Source organism: Onychostoma macrolepis, chromosome 20, assembly GCF_012432095.1.
Source record: "Onychostoma macrolepis isolate SWU-2019 chromosome 20, ASM1243209v1, whole genome shotgun sequence".
NCBI classification, from domain to species: domain Eukaryota; kingdom Metazoa; phylum Chordata; class Actinopteri; order Cypriniformes; family Cyprinidae; genus Onychostoma; species Onychostoma macrolepis.
In genome coordinates, this window is record NC_081174.1 from 18911512 (window position 1) to 18923977 (window position 12466).

General features: G+C 36.0%; 1 long non-coding RNA gene across 1 annotated transcript; it reads left to right on the top strand.

Moving 5' to 3' along the window:
- The first annotated feature begins 2501 nt into the window (after positions 1–2501).
- Positions 2502–5568, top strand: LOC131527510 (uncharacterized). Its single transcript, XR_009267666.1, has 3 exons — positions 2502–2732; positions 3699–3764; positions 5177–5568. It is a non-coding gene; the product is annotated as an uncharacterized LOC131527510 (long non-coding RNA).
- The last annotated feature ends 6898 nt before the right edge of the window (positions 5569–12466 follow it).

Consider the following 12466-nt stretch of genomic DNA (forward strand, 5'->3'; position numbering starts at 1 on the left):
GATATTTTATTTATAACAATATGAGAGCTGTCCTTGAAATAACATTGAGTATATTATTGTAATACAATTTTGTGAATTCTTTATGCTTTACTTAATGTGTTTTTTTGCGTTGTTACGGAAAGAGCATATTCACATGACTCACACATTCTGACTAACACATAACTTATGCTGCCTTCATGTGCACCTGAGAAACCTGAGTCGGGTGTTTCTTATTACAATGTGTCACGTATTCAACTCAGAAACATAACAGGAAAGTAGTCTAAACACCACAAAAGATTTATATTGTGAACCGTAAACCCAAATGATTACGTTTGAATTTAAAATTGTCTATAACTTATATTTCTATAAATTTTAATTTTCTATAACTTATATTTATACATGGTATCAAAACTAAATATTTGTTACATAAAGCAAACCGGGAAAGCAGAGTGATATATATATATATATATATATATATATATATATATTACCATGATTAAATCATAGATATATTATATTACAAATGTGTAAAGATTGTGTCATTTTGAAGGCTGTGTCCTCCGGAGGTCACATGAGACTGCCTTGATGACGTATGGAGGGTGCAACCTTCGAAACGTGACACATTATAGGATGAGTGTTTCCGCCATGTTTCAGTCGACATTCCCCTTCCAACGTCACAACTTAGCAACTCATGGGTCATCTAGAATTCCAAGTTTCCCGCTTTAAGACTTTTATCAGTCATCAATGTGCATTCTCGTCATTTTGTGACTTGACTGATTATTTATTAAATGATTATTTATGTCTCATTAAAGGGAGAGTTCACCCAAAAATGAAAATTGTCATTAATTACCCTTTAAAGACCTTTGTTCATCTTTGTAACAAATTAAGATATTTTAATTTTTTTAAAGATTTATTTTTGCCTTTATTATGACAGGACAGATCAGAACTGACAGGAAGCGTAGTGGGAAAGAGATAGGGGCGGGATTGAAAAAGGTCCTAGAGTCAGGATTCATACTCAAGACGCCCGTAGTGCAATGGCGCTGTATATCAGCACGCTGCCCGCAAGGTTATCAGCGCCAATCAAATTAAGATATTTCTGATTAAATCTGAGAGCTTTCTGACCCTGCATAGACAGCAATGCAACTGACACGTTCAAGGCCCAGAAAGGTAATAAGGACATTCATTAGAATAGTCCATGTGACATCAATGGTTTAACCATAATTTTATGAAGCGACAAAAATACTTTTTGTGCACAAAGAAAACAAAAAGTAATTCAGCAATTTTTTATTCAACTTTATTCAACAATTCTTCTCTTCTGTGCCAGTCAGTCAGGTCTTATGGGTCTGGAACGACATGAGGGTGAGTAATTAATGACAGAATTTTCATTTTTGGGTGAACAATCCCTTTAATCACAGATAGGATGCATTTTCGGTGAGTTAACAAAGTAACTTACCAAAACTGCTAGCAAAGTACTTCAGTTTATTAGTGTTCATTCCTTGTTAATCAGTTTACCATTGTTCATTCACTGTACAGCACAACTCAGTCCATAAAATTACTGAGCATGATTGGATTATTTGAAGAAATCTTATGATTTCAAATTGTTACATTTCTGTTCATGTTTCTTCTGGTCATGTGCGTCAATAGTTTGTTTTAATTAAAATCATAATGATGCACATTTTTTGTGTCGTCATGGTTGACAAAATTTAAAAACCTTAATGAACGTTTGTGTTAGTAATTATGTTGGTGTGACTAACACCGCTCAGGGATGGTGTTTATAGATGCACAGTCGCATGCAGCAGCCCAATAAAAGTCATTCCACCTGCAATTTCCCCAAAGTGCTGACGCAACTGTCCAGTTAGTAATGTCATATTTAATATATTAAATGAGTTAATGAAGTAATGTTGAATAGCGGTTTCCCTCAAGGACTGAGGGGCAATCTTGAGAGTAGTGTTTATCTAGAGCAGAGTGTCTGATATGTGAGGCGTGTTTCTCTCTAAGTCTCCCCAGAGTACCCATCTGTTACTGCAGAGCCATGTCTGATTCAGAGAAGAGCCAGCTGGGCATGAGAACTAACCCAACTCCCGCTAGTCTAGGCACACTTTAAAACACTTTCACATACATGCAGATGCATCTCAGAGAGCTTGTACTGACACGACTACCAGGTAAAAGAACTTAAAAAAAGAATAAGATAATTTTCAGATAAGCCAAATCCGTGTATCATTAGTTCATTCGTTTTCGGCTCCTTTTTTCCCCCCAAAAAAACTTTTCGTTCAGGGGTAGAAAAATTAATAAACAGCTTGAATATTCGATTTCTACACGTGGGCGACAATTAAACGCCCCTTTCTGCTGATTGGTTAGCCAAAGACCAAACTGCGCCGTCATCTGCAGTATCACGCAGTAGAATAATAGTCCTCTGCTGCTGCAGTTGTACGATTCCTAACGCATTTATTACAACTACACTGTTAGAAATCGCTGTAGATTTAGCAGCACATTACTGTAAAAACCTACAGTACAATACCACCTTTGTACATTACAGTAAAATGCTGTAATTTATATTGCATTCTGGGTAATTTTGACTTGGCGGGAATATTTTACAGTATATTTTAGTACTGCTGTAACCTTGCTGTAGCCTGACTGTAATACACGGGGCAATAATACAGGACTGCTGTAAATAGCGCGCCACCTGACGTCACATCACAGACAACACAGCTGCTGCTGACCGGAGAGAGACGCAGAACTGAGGATTTATGCAAGTTCGTTAAGTTAATTTGATTATCATGTTTTTATTATATAGTGTACATGATTTTTAGTGTGGAATGAAACCGCAAATTTAGCCGCTAACGTTATAAGCTTGTCCCTCAAAGCTGTTAGTCGAAACTCCGTGAGTTAATTTACGCGCTCTTTCACCCGCTGCTCTTCAAACATTTTGTGAATTAGTTTAGGGATTATTTCGACCAAAACTAGAGTCGATGCTTGTTGGAACTGTGGAAAGACAAACCGAGACCGTTTTGGTGAGTTTTATTTTGTTTCTGTCGAGTTTGAACGAAGCTTGCTTTACTATGATATGCGAGGTAAAATGAACGTGTTTTCAATGGAGTCTGCTGGGTTTGAGGAGATCGATAAACGGTAGTTTGAGTTTAAACAAAAGGGATATATCGGTAAAACAATTGCCTATCTCTCTGTAGGGATCCCTTTTATAATGTTGTCCGATTCGAGCCTGTCAGTGACAAACACGAACACTTTTTAATACATTGACGGTGCGCAAAATAAATAAATAATATTTGCAGTCCGCTTCACGGTCGCGGTTAATACTGGACATAGTCGCTTACTTAAACATGGTTGAGAAATACAGTTTCACTTGCGATGTAAATGGTGGTTTGAGGTCAGAGATATTGGAAACGTTACAGGTTATTTACTATTTATTGCCGGAGACCAGTTCTGTAGTATGGGGATTGATAAAAATGATTATGATAATAAAAATATGATTAGTGGTCAATTACTTTTATCAGTTATTAATGATCTATTAGTCAACAAAGACAAGTAAAATGCATACTAAAATCTTCAGCTATATCAAGCATAATGTTTTTTTTAATAACTCTGATGTATTGTTGGAGTGTATGAAATACACATGTGTAGGCAACAGTCTATGTGATTTTAGCCTATACATCATCAACAAGTAGGCTAACATTATTGAATCAAATTTATTTGATGTCTTGCAGCTCCACAGTGTGGTCCACTTGTCTTTGTACCCTGGGAAGGGCAATGCTGTCACAAGGCAGTTTTTTGTAAGTATTATTTAAGTTAATTAAATTTTTATTTACAGATGAAGTCAAAAGTTTACATACACCTTGCAGAATCTGCAAAATGTTAATAATGTTTCCAAAATAAGAGGGATTATCATACAAAATGCATGTTATTTTTTATTTAGTACTGACCTGAATAAGATATTTCACATAACAGAGGTTTACATATAGTCCACAAGAGAAAATAATAATTGAATTTATAAAAATGACCACATTCAAAAGTTTACATACACTTGATTCTTAATACTGTGCTGTTACCCCTGAATGATCCACAGCTGTGTTTTTTTGTTTAGTGATAGTTGAGTCATGAGTTCCTTGTTTGTCCTGAACAGTTAAACTGCCCGCTGTTCTTCAGAAAAATCCTTCAGGTCCCACAAATTCTTTGGTTTTCCAGCATTTTTGTATATTTGAACCCTTTCCAACAATGACTGTATGATTTTGAGATCCATCTTTTCACACTGAGGACAACTGAGGGACTCATATGCAACTATTACAGAAGGTTCAAACATTCACTGATGCTCCAACAGGAAAAACTATCCATTAAGATCCAGGGGTGAAAACTTTTGAACAGAATGAAGATGTGTACATTTTTCTTATTTTGCCTAAATTTCATATTTTTTCATTTAGTACTGCCCTTCAGAAGCTACAGAAGATACTGTACTTACATGTTTTGCAGAAGACAAAATAAGTACAATTTATCCTGATCTTCAAATTCAAAAGGTTTTCACCCCCCAGCTCTTAATGCTTCTTCCTTCTGGAGCATCAGTGAATGTTTGAACCTTCTGTAATAGTTGCATATGAGTCCCTCAGTTGTCCTCGATGTGAAAAGATGGATCTCAAAACAGTCATTGTTGGAAAGGGTTCAAATACACAAAAATACTGGAAAACCAAAGAATTTGTGGGACCTGAAGGGTTTTTCTGAAGAACAGCAGGCAGTTTAACTGTTCAGGACAAACAAGGAACTCATAAACAACTATCACTAAGAAAAAAAAAAAAAAAAAAACACACACAGCTGTGGATCATTCAGATAACAGCACAGTATTAAGAATCAAGCCTATGTAAACTTTAGAATGTGGTCATTTTTATGAATTCAACTATTATTTTCTCTTGTGGACTATATGTAAATGTCTTTTATGTGAAATGTCTTATTCAGGTCAGTACTAAATAAACAATAACATGCATTTTGTATGATAATCCCTCTTATTTTGGCAAAATAATTAACATTTTGCATATTCTGCAAAGTGTATGTAAACATTTGAATTAAACTATTTATTTATTTTTCATCTGTGCTACAGAATTTTCATTCACTATTTTCCCCATGCTGTCTGTTCATTTTTATTGGTGCTGTGGATTACGGGTTTTGTCTTTGTGTGTGTTTCATGACTGTGTTTCAGTTTCACCACTGATGGGAATAAATATACTGGCAGACAACGAGTGAGCAGAAGATCAGGACGGTGGTGCAGAGTGATGGCCATCAACCCTGCATGTCAACAGCTTCATTCAATCCAAAATGATGTTTAAATGGAGGACTTAACAGAGAGGGTCAGTGGCCTGTTTGCCACCACCAACATGCCCTGCATTTAGGGGTGATGGTTATGAGACACTTGTTGTTGTTTTTGCTAATTTTAAGATAGTTTAATTTTTAGATAAATCAAGTTCTCTCTTAGGACATTGATTCCAAATCCAGCCCTCACGATGCATGTGTTTGTTTCATTTATATTCTTGCACATTTAAAATGCTTTCATGGCTGTAAATTGTTGATGCACTGTACTCTGGGTAGCAAACACCATACTAAAATGTTTTGAAAAGTTTTAATAAAAATACTTCTGCAAATATGTTTGGATTGTCTTTTGATTTGTAATGTTATTCTGAATTATAGTTGTATCACAATTTTACTAACTATATGTACTGTATGTACTATTCCAACTACACAATACACAATAATAATTACACAATAGCAAAATTACAGTAGAAACAAAATTACAAAGTATTGTAAAAATACAGTACAATACTGTTTCGTAGTTATACAATACGTTCTACATACTGTAAAGTCGCATTACAGTACATTGCTGTAAAACAAAATACAGTAACTTGCTGGCACCCGTGCTGCCAGTAACTTACTGTAAAAATACAGGAAATTCTTAACAGTGTACATATCATCTTTTTTCATCAAACAGACTAATGAATAACTCGATGTATGAGTTGTGTCGAGCTATTCATTAGTCTGTTTGATGAAAAAAGATGAAATGTAGTTGCAATAAATGCGTTAGGAATCCGTCAAACTGCAGCAGCAGAGGACTATTATTCTGCTGCGTGATACTGCGGAAGTTTGATGGCGCAGTTTGATCTTTGGCTAACCAATCAGCAGAAAGGGGCGTTTAATTCCCGCCCATGTGTAGAAATCAAATATTCAAGCTGTTTATTCATTTTTCTATCCCTGAACGAAAAAACGAAAATTTAAGCTGAAATCTTTTATTTAAAAAATGAAAAAGAAGCCGTTTTCTCATTTTTCTACTTTCAATATTAAATAAAAAAACAAATGAACGAATGATACATGGATTCAGCCACAGTCGGAAACAACCAAAAAGGACACAGTTCCACCAGATTTGGTTAACAAGCATGGTTAGTGATAGTTTTTCATGTGGCTGAAATAAAACACTGCTCTTACCAAAATTAGCTGATTGGTGTGGTCCAGCTGGGGTCTATGGCTGCTATATTGCTTGTAGATAACTGTTGGTTCCATTTCATTGGCTCCATTGTAGGCCAGAAAAAAAATGATCTTGAATCTGATTCTGGCCACAACAGGAAGCTCATGGTGAGATCCAAGAAAAAGCATGTGCCTAATTCACATATGCATCCTGAATTTTATATGAGATTAGAATTAGTGTGACCCAAAACCATAGAAAACATTTTGGCAAGTTACATTCAGTTCAGCAAGGCCCATTCACACCATTATCAATAACTATAATGACAACTATAAGGTTTTAAAGGGATAGCTCACCCAAAAATTTACATTTTGTCATCATTTACTCACCCTCATGTCGTTACAAACCTGAATGTATTTCTGTTTTATGTTGAACATACAGAACATATTTTGAAGAATGAAACAGTTAATGGTCCCCATTGACTTCCATAGTATTTCTTTCCCTACTATGTAAGTCAATGGGGACCAAAAACAGTTTGGTACTTCAAAATTCTTCAAAATATCTTCTTTTGTGTTCAACATATGAAAGAAACCGATACAGTCTTGGAACGACATGAGGGTAAATAAATGATGACAATTTTCATTTTTGGGTGAACTATCCCTTTAATAATAGTTCTAACTCTATGATTAGAGAAACATCCACACAACAGGAATTACTTTCAGACAGTTTTTTTTTCCAGCTGATGAACGATAAAAACTTTGAGAGTAAATCAGAATTTCCCAGACTTCAAGAGTTTGAGCATTTAAAGTGGCAGATGGCATAACTGCACCCCACTTTGTTAATAAACACAAAACAGTAGTTTCCGCTGGTGTTGACGATAATGTAGTTGTCATTATAGTTATTGTTCTACTTGTGAACTGGCCTTTGGATTGCTAATATGAAAGACAATATGTGGTATCAAGACATCATTTTGTGACATGATAATATACTAACTTCATACTTTCAAGTCACTTTGTAATTTCAGTACACTCAAAAGTACAGGATTTCCCCATCAGCAGTATAATTTTTTTAGTGTATTAGAATTGGGATGCAACCTTGTCATTTGTATCCATGTAAGGGATTGAACAAACATGCAGACAGTGAAAAGTGAATAACAACCTGCTAGTCATGACATAAGTCTCAACACTGTAAAAAAAAAAAAAAAAAAAAAGTTGAGAAAACTTTTGAGATTTTTGAGTTTTTTCAACTTATTTTTGTAGGAGATTTTTAAGTTGTCAACTTTTTGTTGTATAAACTGAATACAAGTTGAGAAAACTCAAAAATCTGCTGAAGCTGGGTTGCCTTAAAGTGATAGTTCACCCAAAAATGAAAATTCTATCATCATTTGCTCACCCTCATGTAGTTCCAAACCTGTAACACAAAGGAAGATATTTTGAAGAAAGTTTGTAACCAGGCTGTTTTGGGGCACATTGACTTCCATAGTAGGAAAAAAAAAATACTATGGAAGTCAATGGTGCCCCAGAACTGCTCTGTTTCCCACATTCTTCAGAATATCTTCCTTTGTGTTCAGCAGAACAAAAACATTCATACAGGTTTGGAACTACTTGAGGGTGAGTAAATGATGACACAATTTTCATTTTTGGGTGAACTATCCCTTTAAACTTTTAAGTTTTCTCAACTTTTTTTTCTTTACAGTGAATGAGTCAGATGGGATAAGGTTGCAGAGGAACTGGAAACGCCTTGTGCTGTGTTACAGCGTGAAGTAGCAGGACTGGGCAGTTGTTGCAGTGTGATCAGTGAAGGCCAGTTGGTCATCAAGGACAGATCTCATGCTTTCATTGCACCAGGAGCCGATGACTGTGTGACCTTCAACAGAGACTGGAAGCAGACGGAGTGGGGGAGTGCTTAGTTTGAAGGAAAAGTAGCTCAGACATTAATGGATGCCTGATAATGGTAACTTTTCTCTGGTGGCGACAAGAAAAAAGAAAAGAAAAGAAGAATGTAAACACCAAAGCACTGATGACAGTGATATTTTAGTGTTATTTATATACTTTTATTAATATTTTGAATTACTTTATTTATTTTCAGTTTTCTTTTTTAAGTTTAGTTGTGCTTTTATTATTATAGTATTTATTAATATTTGGAATAATTTTTTTGGATTATGTCATTTTTTATTTAATGTAATTTTATTTATTTTTAAACATTTCTATTTAGCTTTATTTTATTTTGGTTTTTAGTAAATTTAGTACTTCAACATAAGCTAACAAAAACTGCCTTGGCAACTAACTAAAAAAAGTTTTTCATCTAATTGACATTTTATCTCAGCTTTATTTCAATTAAAAAAACTATTTTTAAAAATTAAGTTTTAGTTAACATTAATATGACTGATGAGGAAGTAACTTCAAAATCAAAAGTAGTACATAGTCAAAACAAAATTTAGTCATATTGTCACTATTTCAAACAGATCAGTTCAGTCTACTTATATAAGAGCAGTAACACTACAGACTTCATGGTTCGACTTGATTTTAGTATCTTAGATGTATTAGTTAAACGAAAAAAAGGACTATCTATATCTATCTGAATTTGTTTTCCACAACATCAACAGCAACAACAAAAAGTAATTCAATGCAATGTAAGATGCAATACTGGACAATAATGAATGAATGCCTACAGTTTAAACTAGATGAGAAACTGATAAAATAGTGCTACTTAATAACAATTATACTAAGCTAGTGCATATCTGATATTACACTAACGATGGAACAGCTACACAGTATTTAATCTGCAGGAAGCTCACAGACACTTTAGCAGTTGGTGAAGTGTGTGGTGGTTTGTCCTAGCAGCAGGCCTGTTTAGGCTTTTCAGGGCAGACTGCGGAGGTTGGTGAAGGCCACAGAGGATACAGGGACCATCGCGCCTGCTTGTCTCCATCTGTAGCTGAAGCTGGTAATTATAGTTGGGAGAGGCGCCCGCAGCTTGATGCCATCTGCCAGCGGGACGGCAGAGCCAGGCTGAAGCGGGCACAAAGGCCCAGTGAAGTTCCCTTAGCTGCGGCCGACAGGAGGACCAACACCTGCCAGCGAGCCTCTGGGTCTCAGCTGCTCGGATGGGGCACACGACGGAGGAAAGCGAGGTCTGGTCAGAGATGGTGGAAGCAGTGGGTCACATGCAGAAAACCAAGACTAGCAGGGTGTTTTAGCTTTAATACATAAAGCAAAACTCAAGTAATCGAAGTGAGTGGCTTTAGACTGCTGACTTCACATAAAGGTAAAAAAGTAAGTCAGTCATACCATCTTGTGGCTGAATACATGCAGTGCAACTGAATAAAAGCACAAGCAGCGTGTTAAGCCTTCACTTGAAACTCAAAAACGAGCATTCCAGACACATGCTCACAACTCTAATTTAACATCCAAGCGAGTGTAGTGACAGGAAGACAGCTGTGCTCCTGTCTCTCGCTTTTCTGTGTGTTGGCACGGCGTAGTGCTCCGCAGTCTGCTCTAGCGCGGCCATGCCCTACCCCTGCTCTGCCCGTCCTGCGTGTCACCAGAGCTCGTGTGCGAACCGCTGGTGAGCGTGGACACAGATGGTGCGGGGGGAGCAGCGCATGAATATATGATGCTGGAGGGTGAAGTGTAGCGGGTCGAGGCAGATGCCCACTGGCCCCGTGAGAGCCCCACTGCTCGGTCAGCCACGGCCCTTCGGCTTCCCACCAGATGCTGCAGAACCCCAGCGAAACCTCTCACGCTCTTCAAAAGATGGACGTTGACATGTTTGATCGAGTATTTAGGATGGATGGAAAACTATGGAACTTCTTGTGAGACTTCACATGGATTTATTGTAAGACATTTGAGAAGCGGTAACACTGGGCTTAAAGGGTTAGTTCACACAAAAATGAAACTTAGCCCATTTTTTGCTCACCCTCAAGCCACCTTAGGTGTATATGACTTTCTTCTTTCAGACGAATCCAATCAGAGTTGTATTAAAAATTGTCCTTGCTCTTCCCAGCTTTATGGTATTGGGCAGATGTTTTTTCCAACAGTCCAAAAGTAGTTAAAGATAGTGCATCCATCCATATTACAACATGACTCACACAGCTCTGGGGGGTGAATAAAGGCCTCCTGTAGTGAATCGATGTGTTTTTGTAAGAAAAATATCCATATTTAATATGTTATAAACACTTGCAAGTCACGTGCAAGCCAATCTGGGCAGATGACGTAGGACGTCGGTGTAGCGTAAGCTCCAGTGAAAAGTGAAGTGGAAGCGCAGTGGAGAGAGAGAGAGAGCAAAAAATGCGCTACCTTATTCACTCCCCGGAGCCGTGATGAGGCACGTTTTATTATGTATGGATGCGCTTTATTTGACTTCTTTTGGACTGTTGAAAAAAAAACACCTGCCTAATACCATAAAGCTGGGAAGAGCAAGGATTTTTTTTTTAATATTACTCCGATTGGATTCGTCTGAAAGAAGAAAGTCATATACACCTAGGATATCTTGAGGGAGTAAAACATGGGCTAATTTTCATTTTTACTTTTTATCCGGGGTTATGAATCCCTGTTCCATCAAACCTGTGCAGTGTCACAATAATACATTGAGATGTTTAGCAATAGACACCCAATCACCTAATATTTACGTGGACAGTCACGGAAACACTGCATGTTTAAACAGTAGTTTCAGCATTTGAGGGGAAAAATGTCAAATGATGACATTTACCTTTATGGTCCAAGAATTTTTAAAAGAATTTCATCATTCAAGGAATAGTTCACCAAAAAATGAAAATTACCCCATGATTTACTCACTCTTAATACATTGGTGTATGACTTTCTTCTTTCAGAGGAATATAATCGAGTTATATTATATTAAAAAATGTCCTGGCTCTATAATGGCAGTGAACCAACTATATAATGGCAGTGAATGGGTGCCTGCCATTGTATGTTTGTGTATAAATATATACGTTTTGAACTAAATGTTTACACCTTTTAATAAATATATTTCAATAAATTCAGTCTAAATACAAGTATTTATTCCGTGCCACTTATCTGACGAGTGAAACTTAAATAAACTTAAATATCCACTTTTCTTCAGACATATAGGCTACTTATAAAACACTTATAAATATCCACTCAAAAACATTGAATATATTGTACGATTTTGTCAATAACATTTATTTAATGGTACTTACCTGACCCGTGAACTTGACAAAATGGCGGCTGTTGTCTCGTGAAACTCGCGAAGTCACTCAAGCTCAATAATGGCTGGGTGGATTTGTATTTATTATTTTAGTCAACATTAGCATTCTGAATGTTGACTGGATTTAAAAAAAAAACACACACAAAAAAACCCCCTTCATTTAATTTTAAAAAAATATATTTCTGCAGACTTATGCCTTTTCAACTGCGCCCAAGAAAGAAAATTGATATTTTTGCCCTTCCAACGTTTAGTTTGTTGGATTTATATTCATTTATTTTTTACAGGGCATGCAAGGCTACCAAAAGTCATAATTTTGCCTGGGAAGCCCAGAATTCACGCTTCCGATTTGGGCTGTTAAAACTTGTTAAATAAATTTATGATTTTACCCCCTGCAAATTACAAGAAAACAAAAAACAAAACAAAACTAAACTGCATGGTATAGTACTGTACAATTATGATTAAATACAAAATTCAGTTTACAGAATCTTTATACACTGAACAAATCCAAAGCAAAACACACCTGGTGCAAATTATTAACCAGTTAAAAAAAAAAAAAAAAAAATTAATGTATTTTTTTAAAGGTACAGTGCAATTTTGCTCTAACTTGATTTAAACCGATTTTAATGCACCTGACTTTGCAATTATGACTTCCCAACTTTTAAATACCAACTTGCCAAAATACTTCCCAGGACTTGAAAATGTAAAAACATTGAATCTAAATGAAATTCAACTTCAAAATTTTGAAGTATGACAGAGAAAAGATACAACTTTTATATTGTTCTGCCCAAAGGTAAAATTTTCTTCTTAGTATAGTTTGTAAAGAGTTCTAATGCACAAGAAAAGCCAAACAAC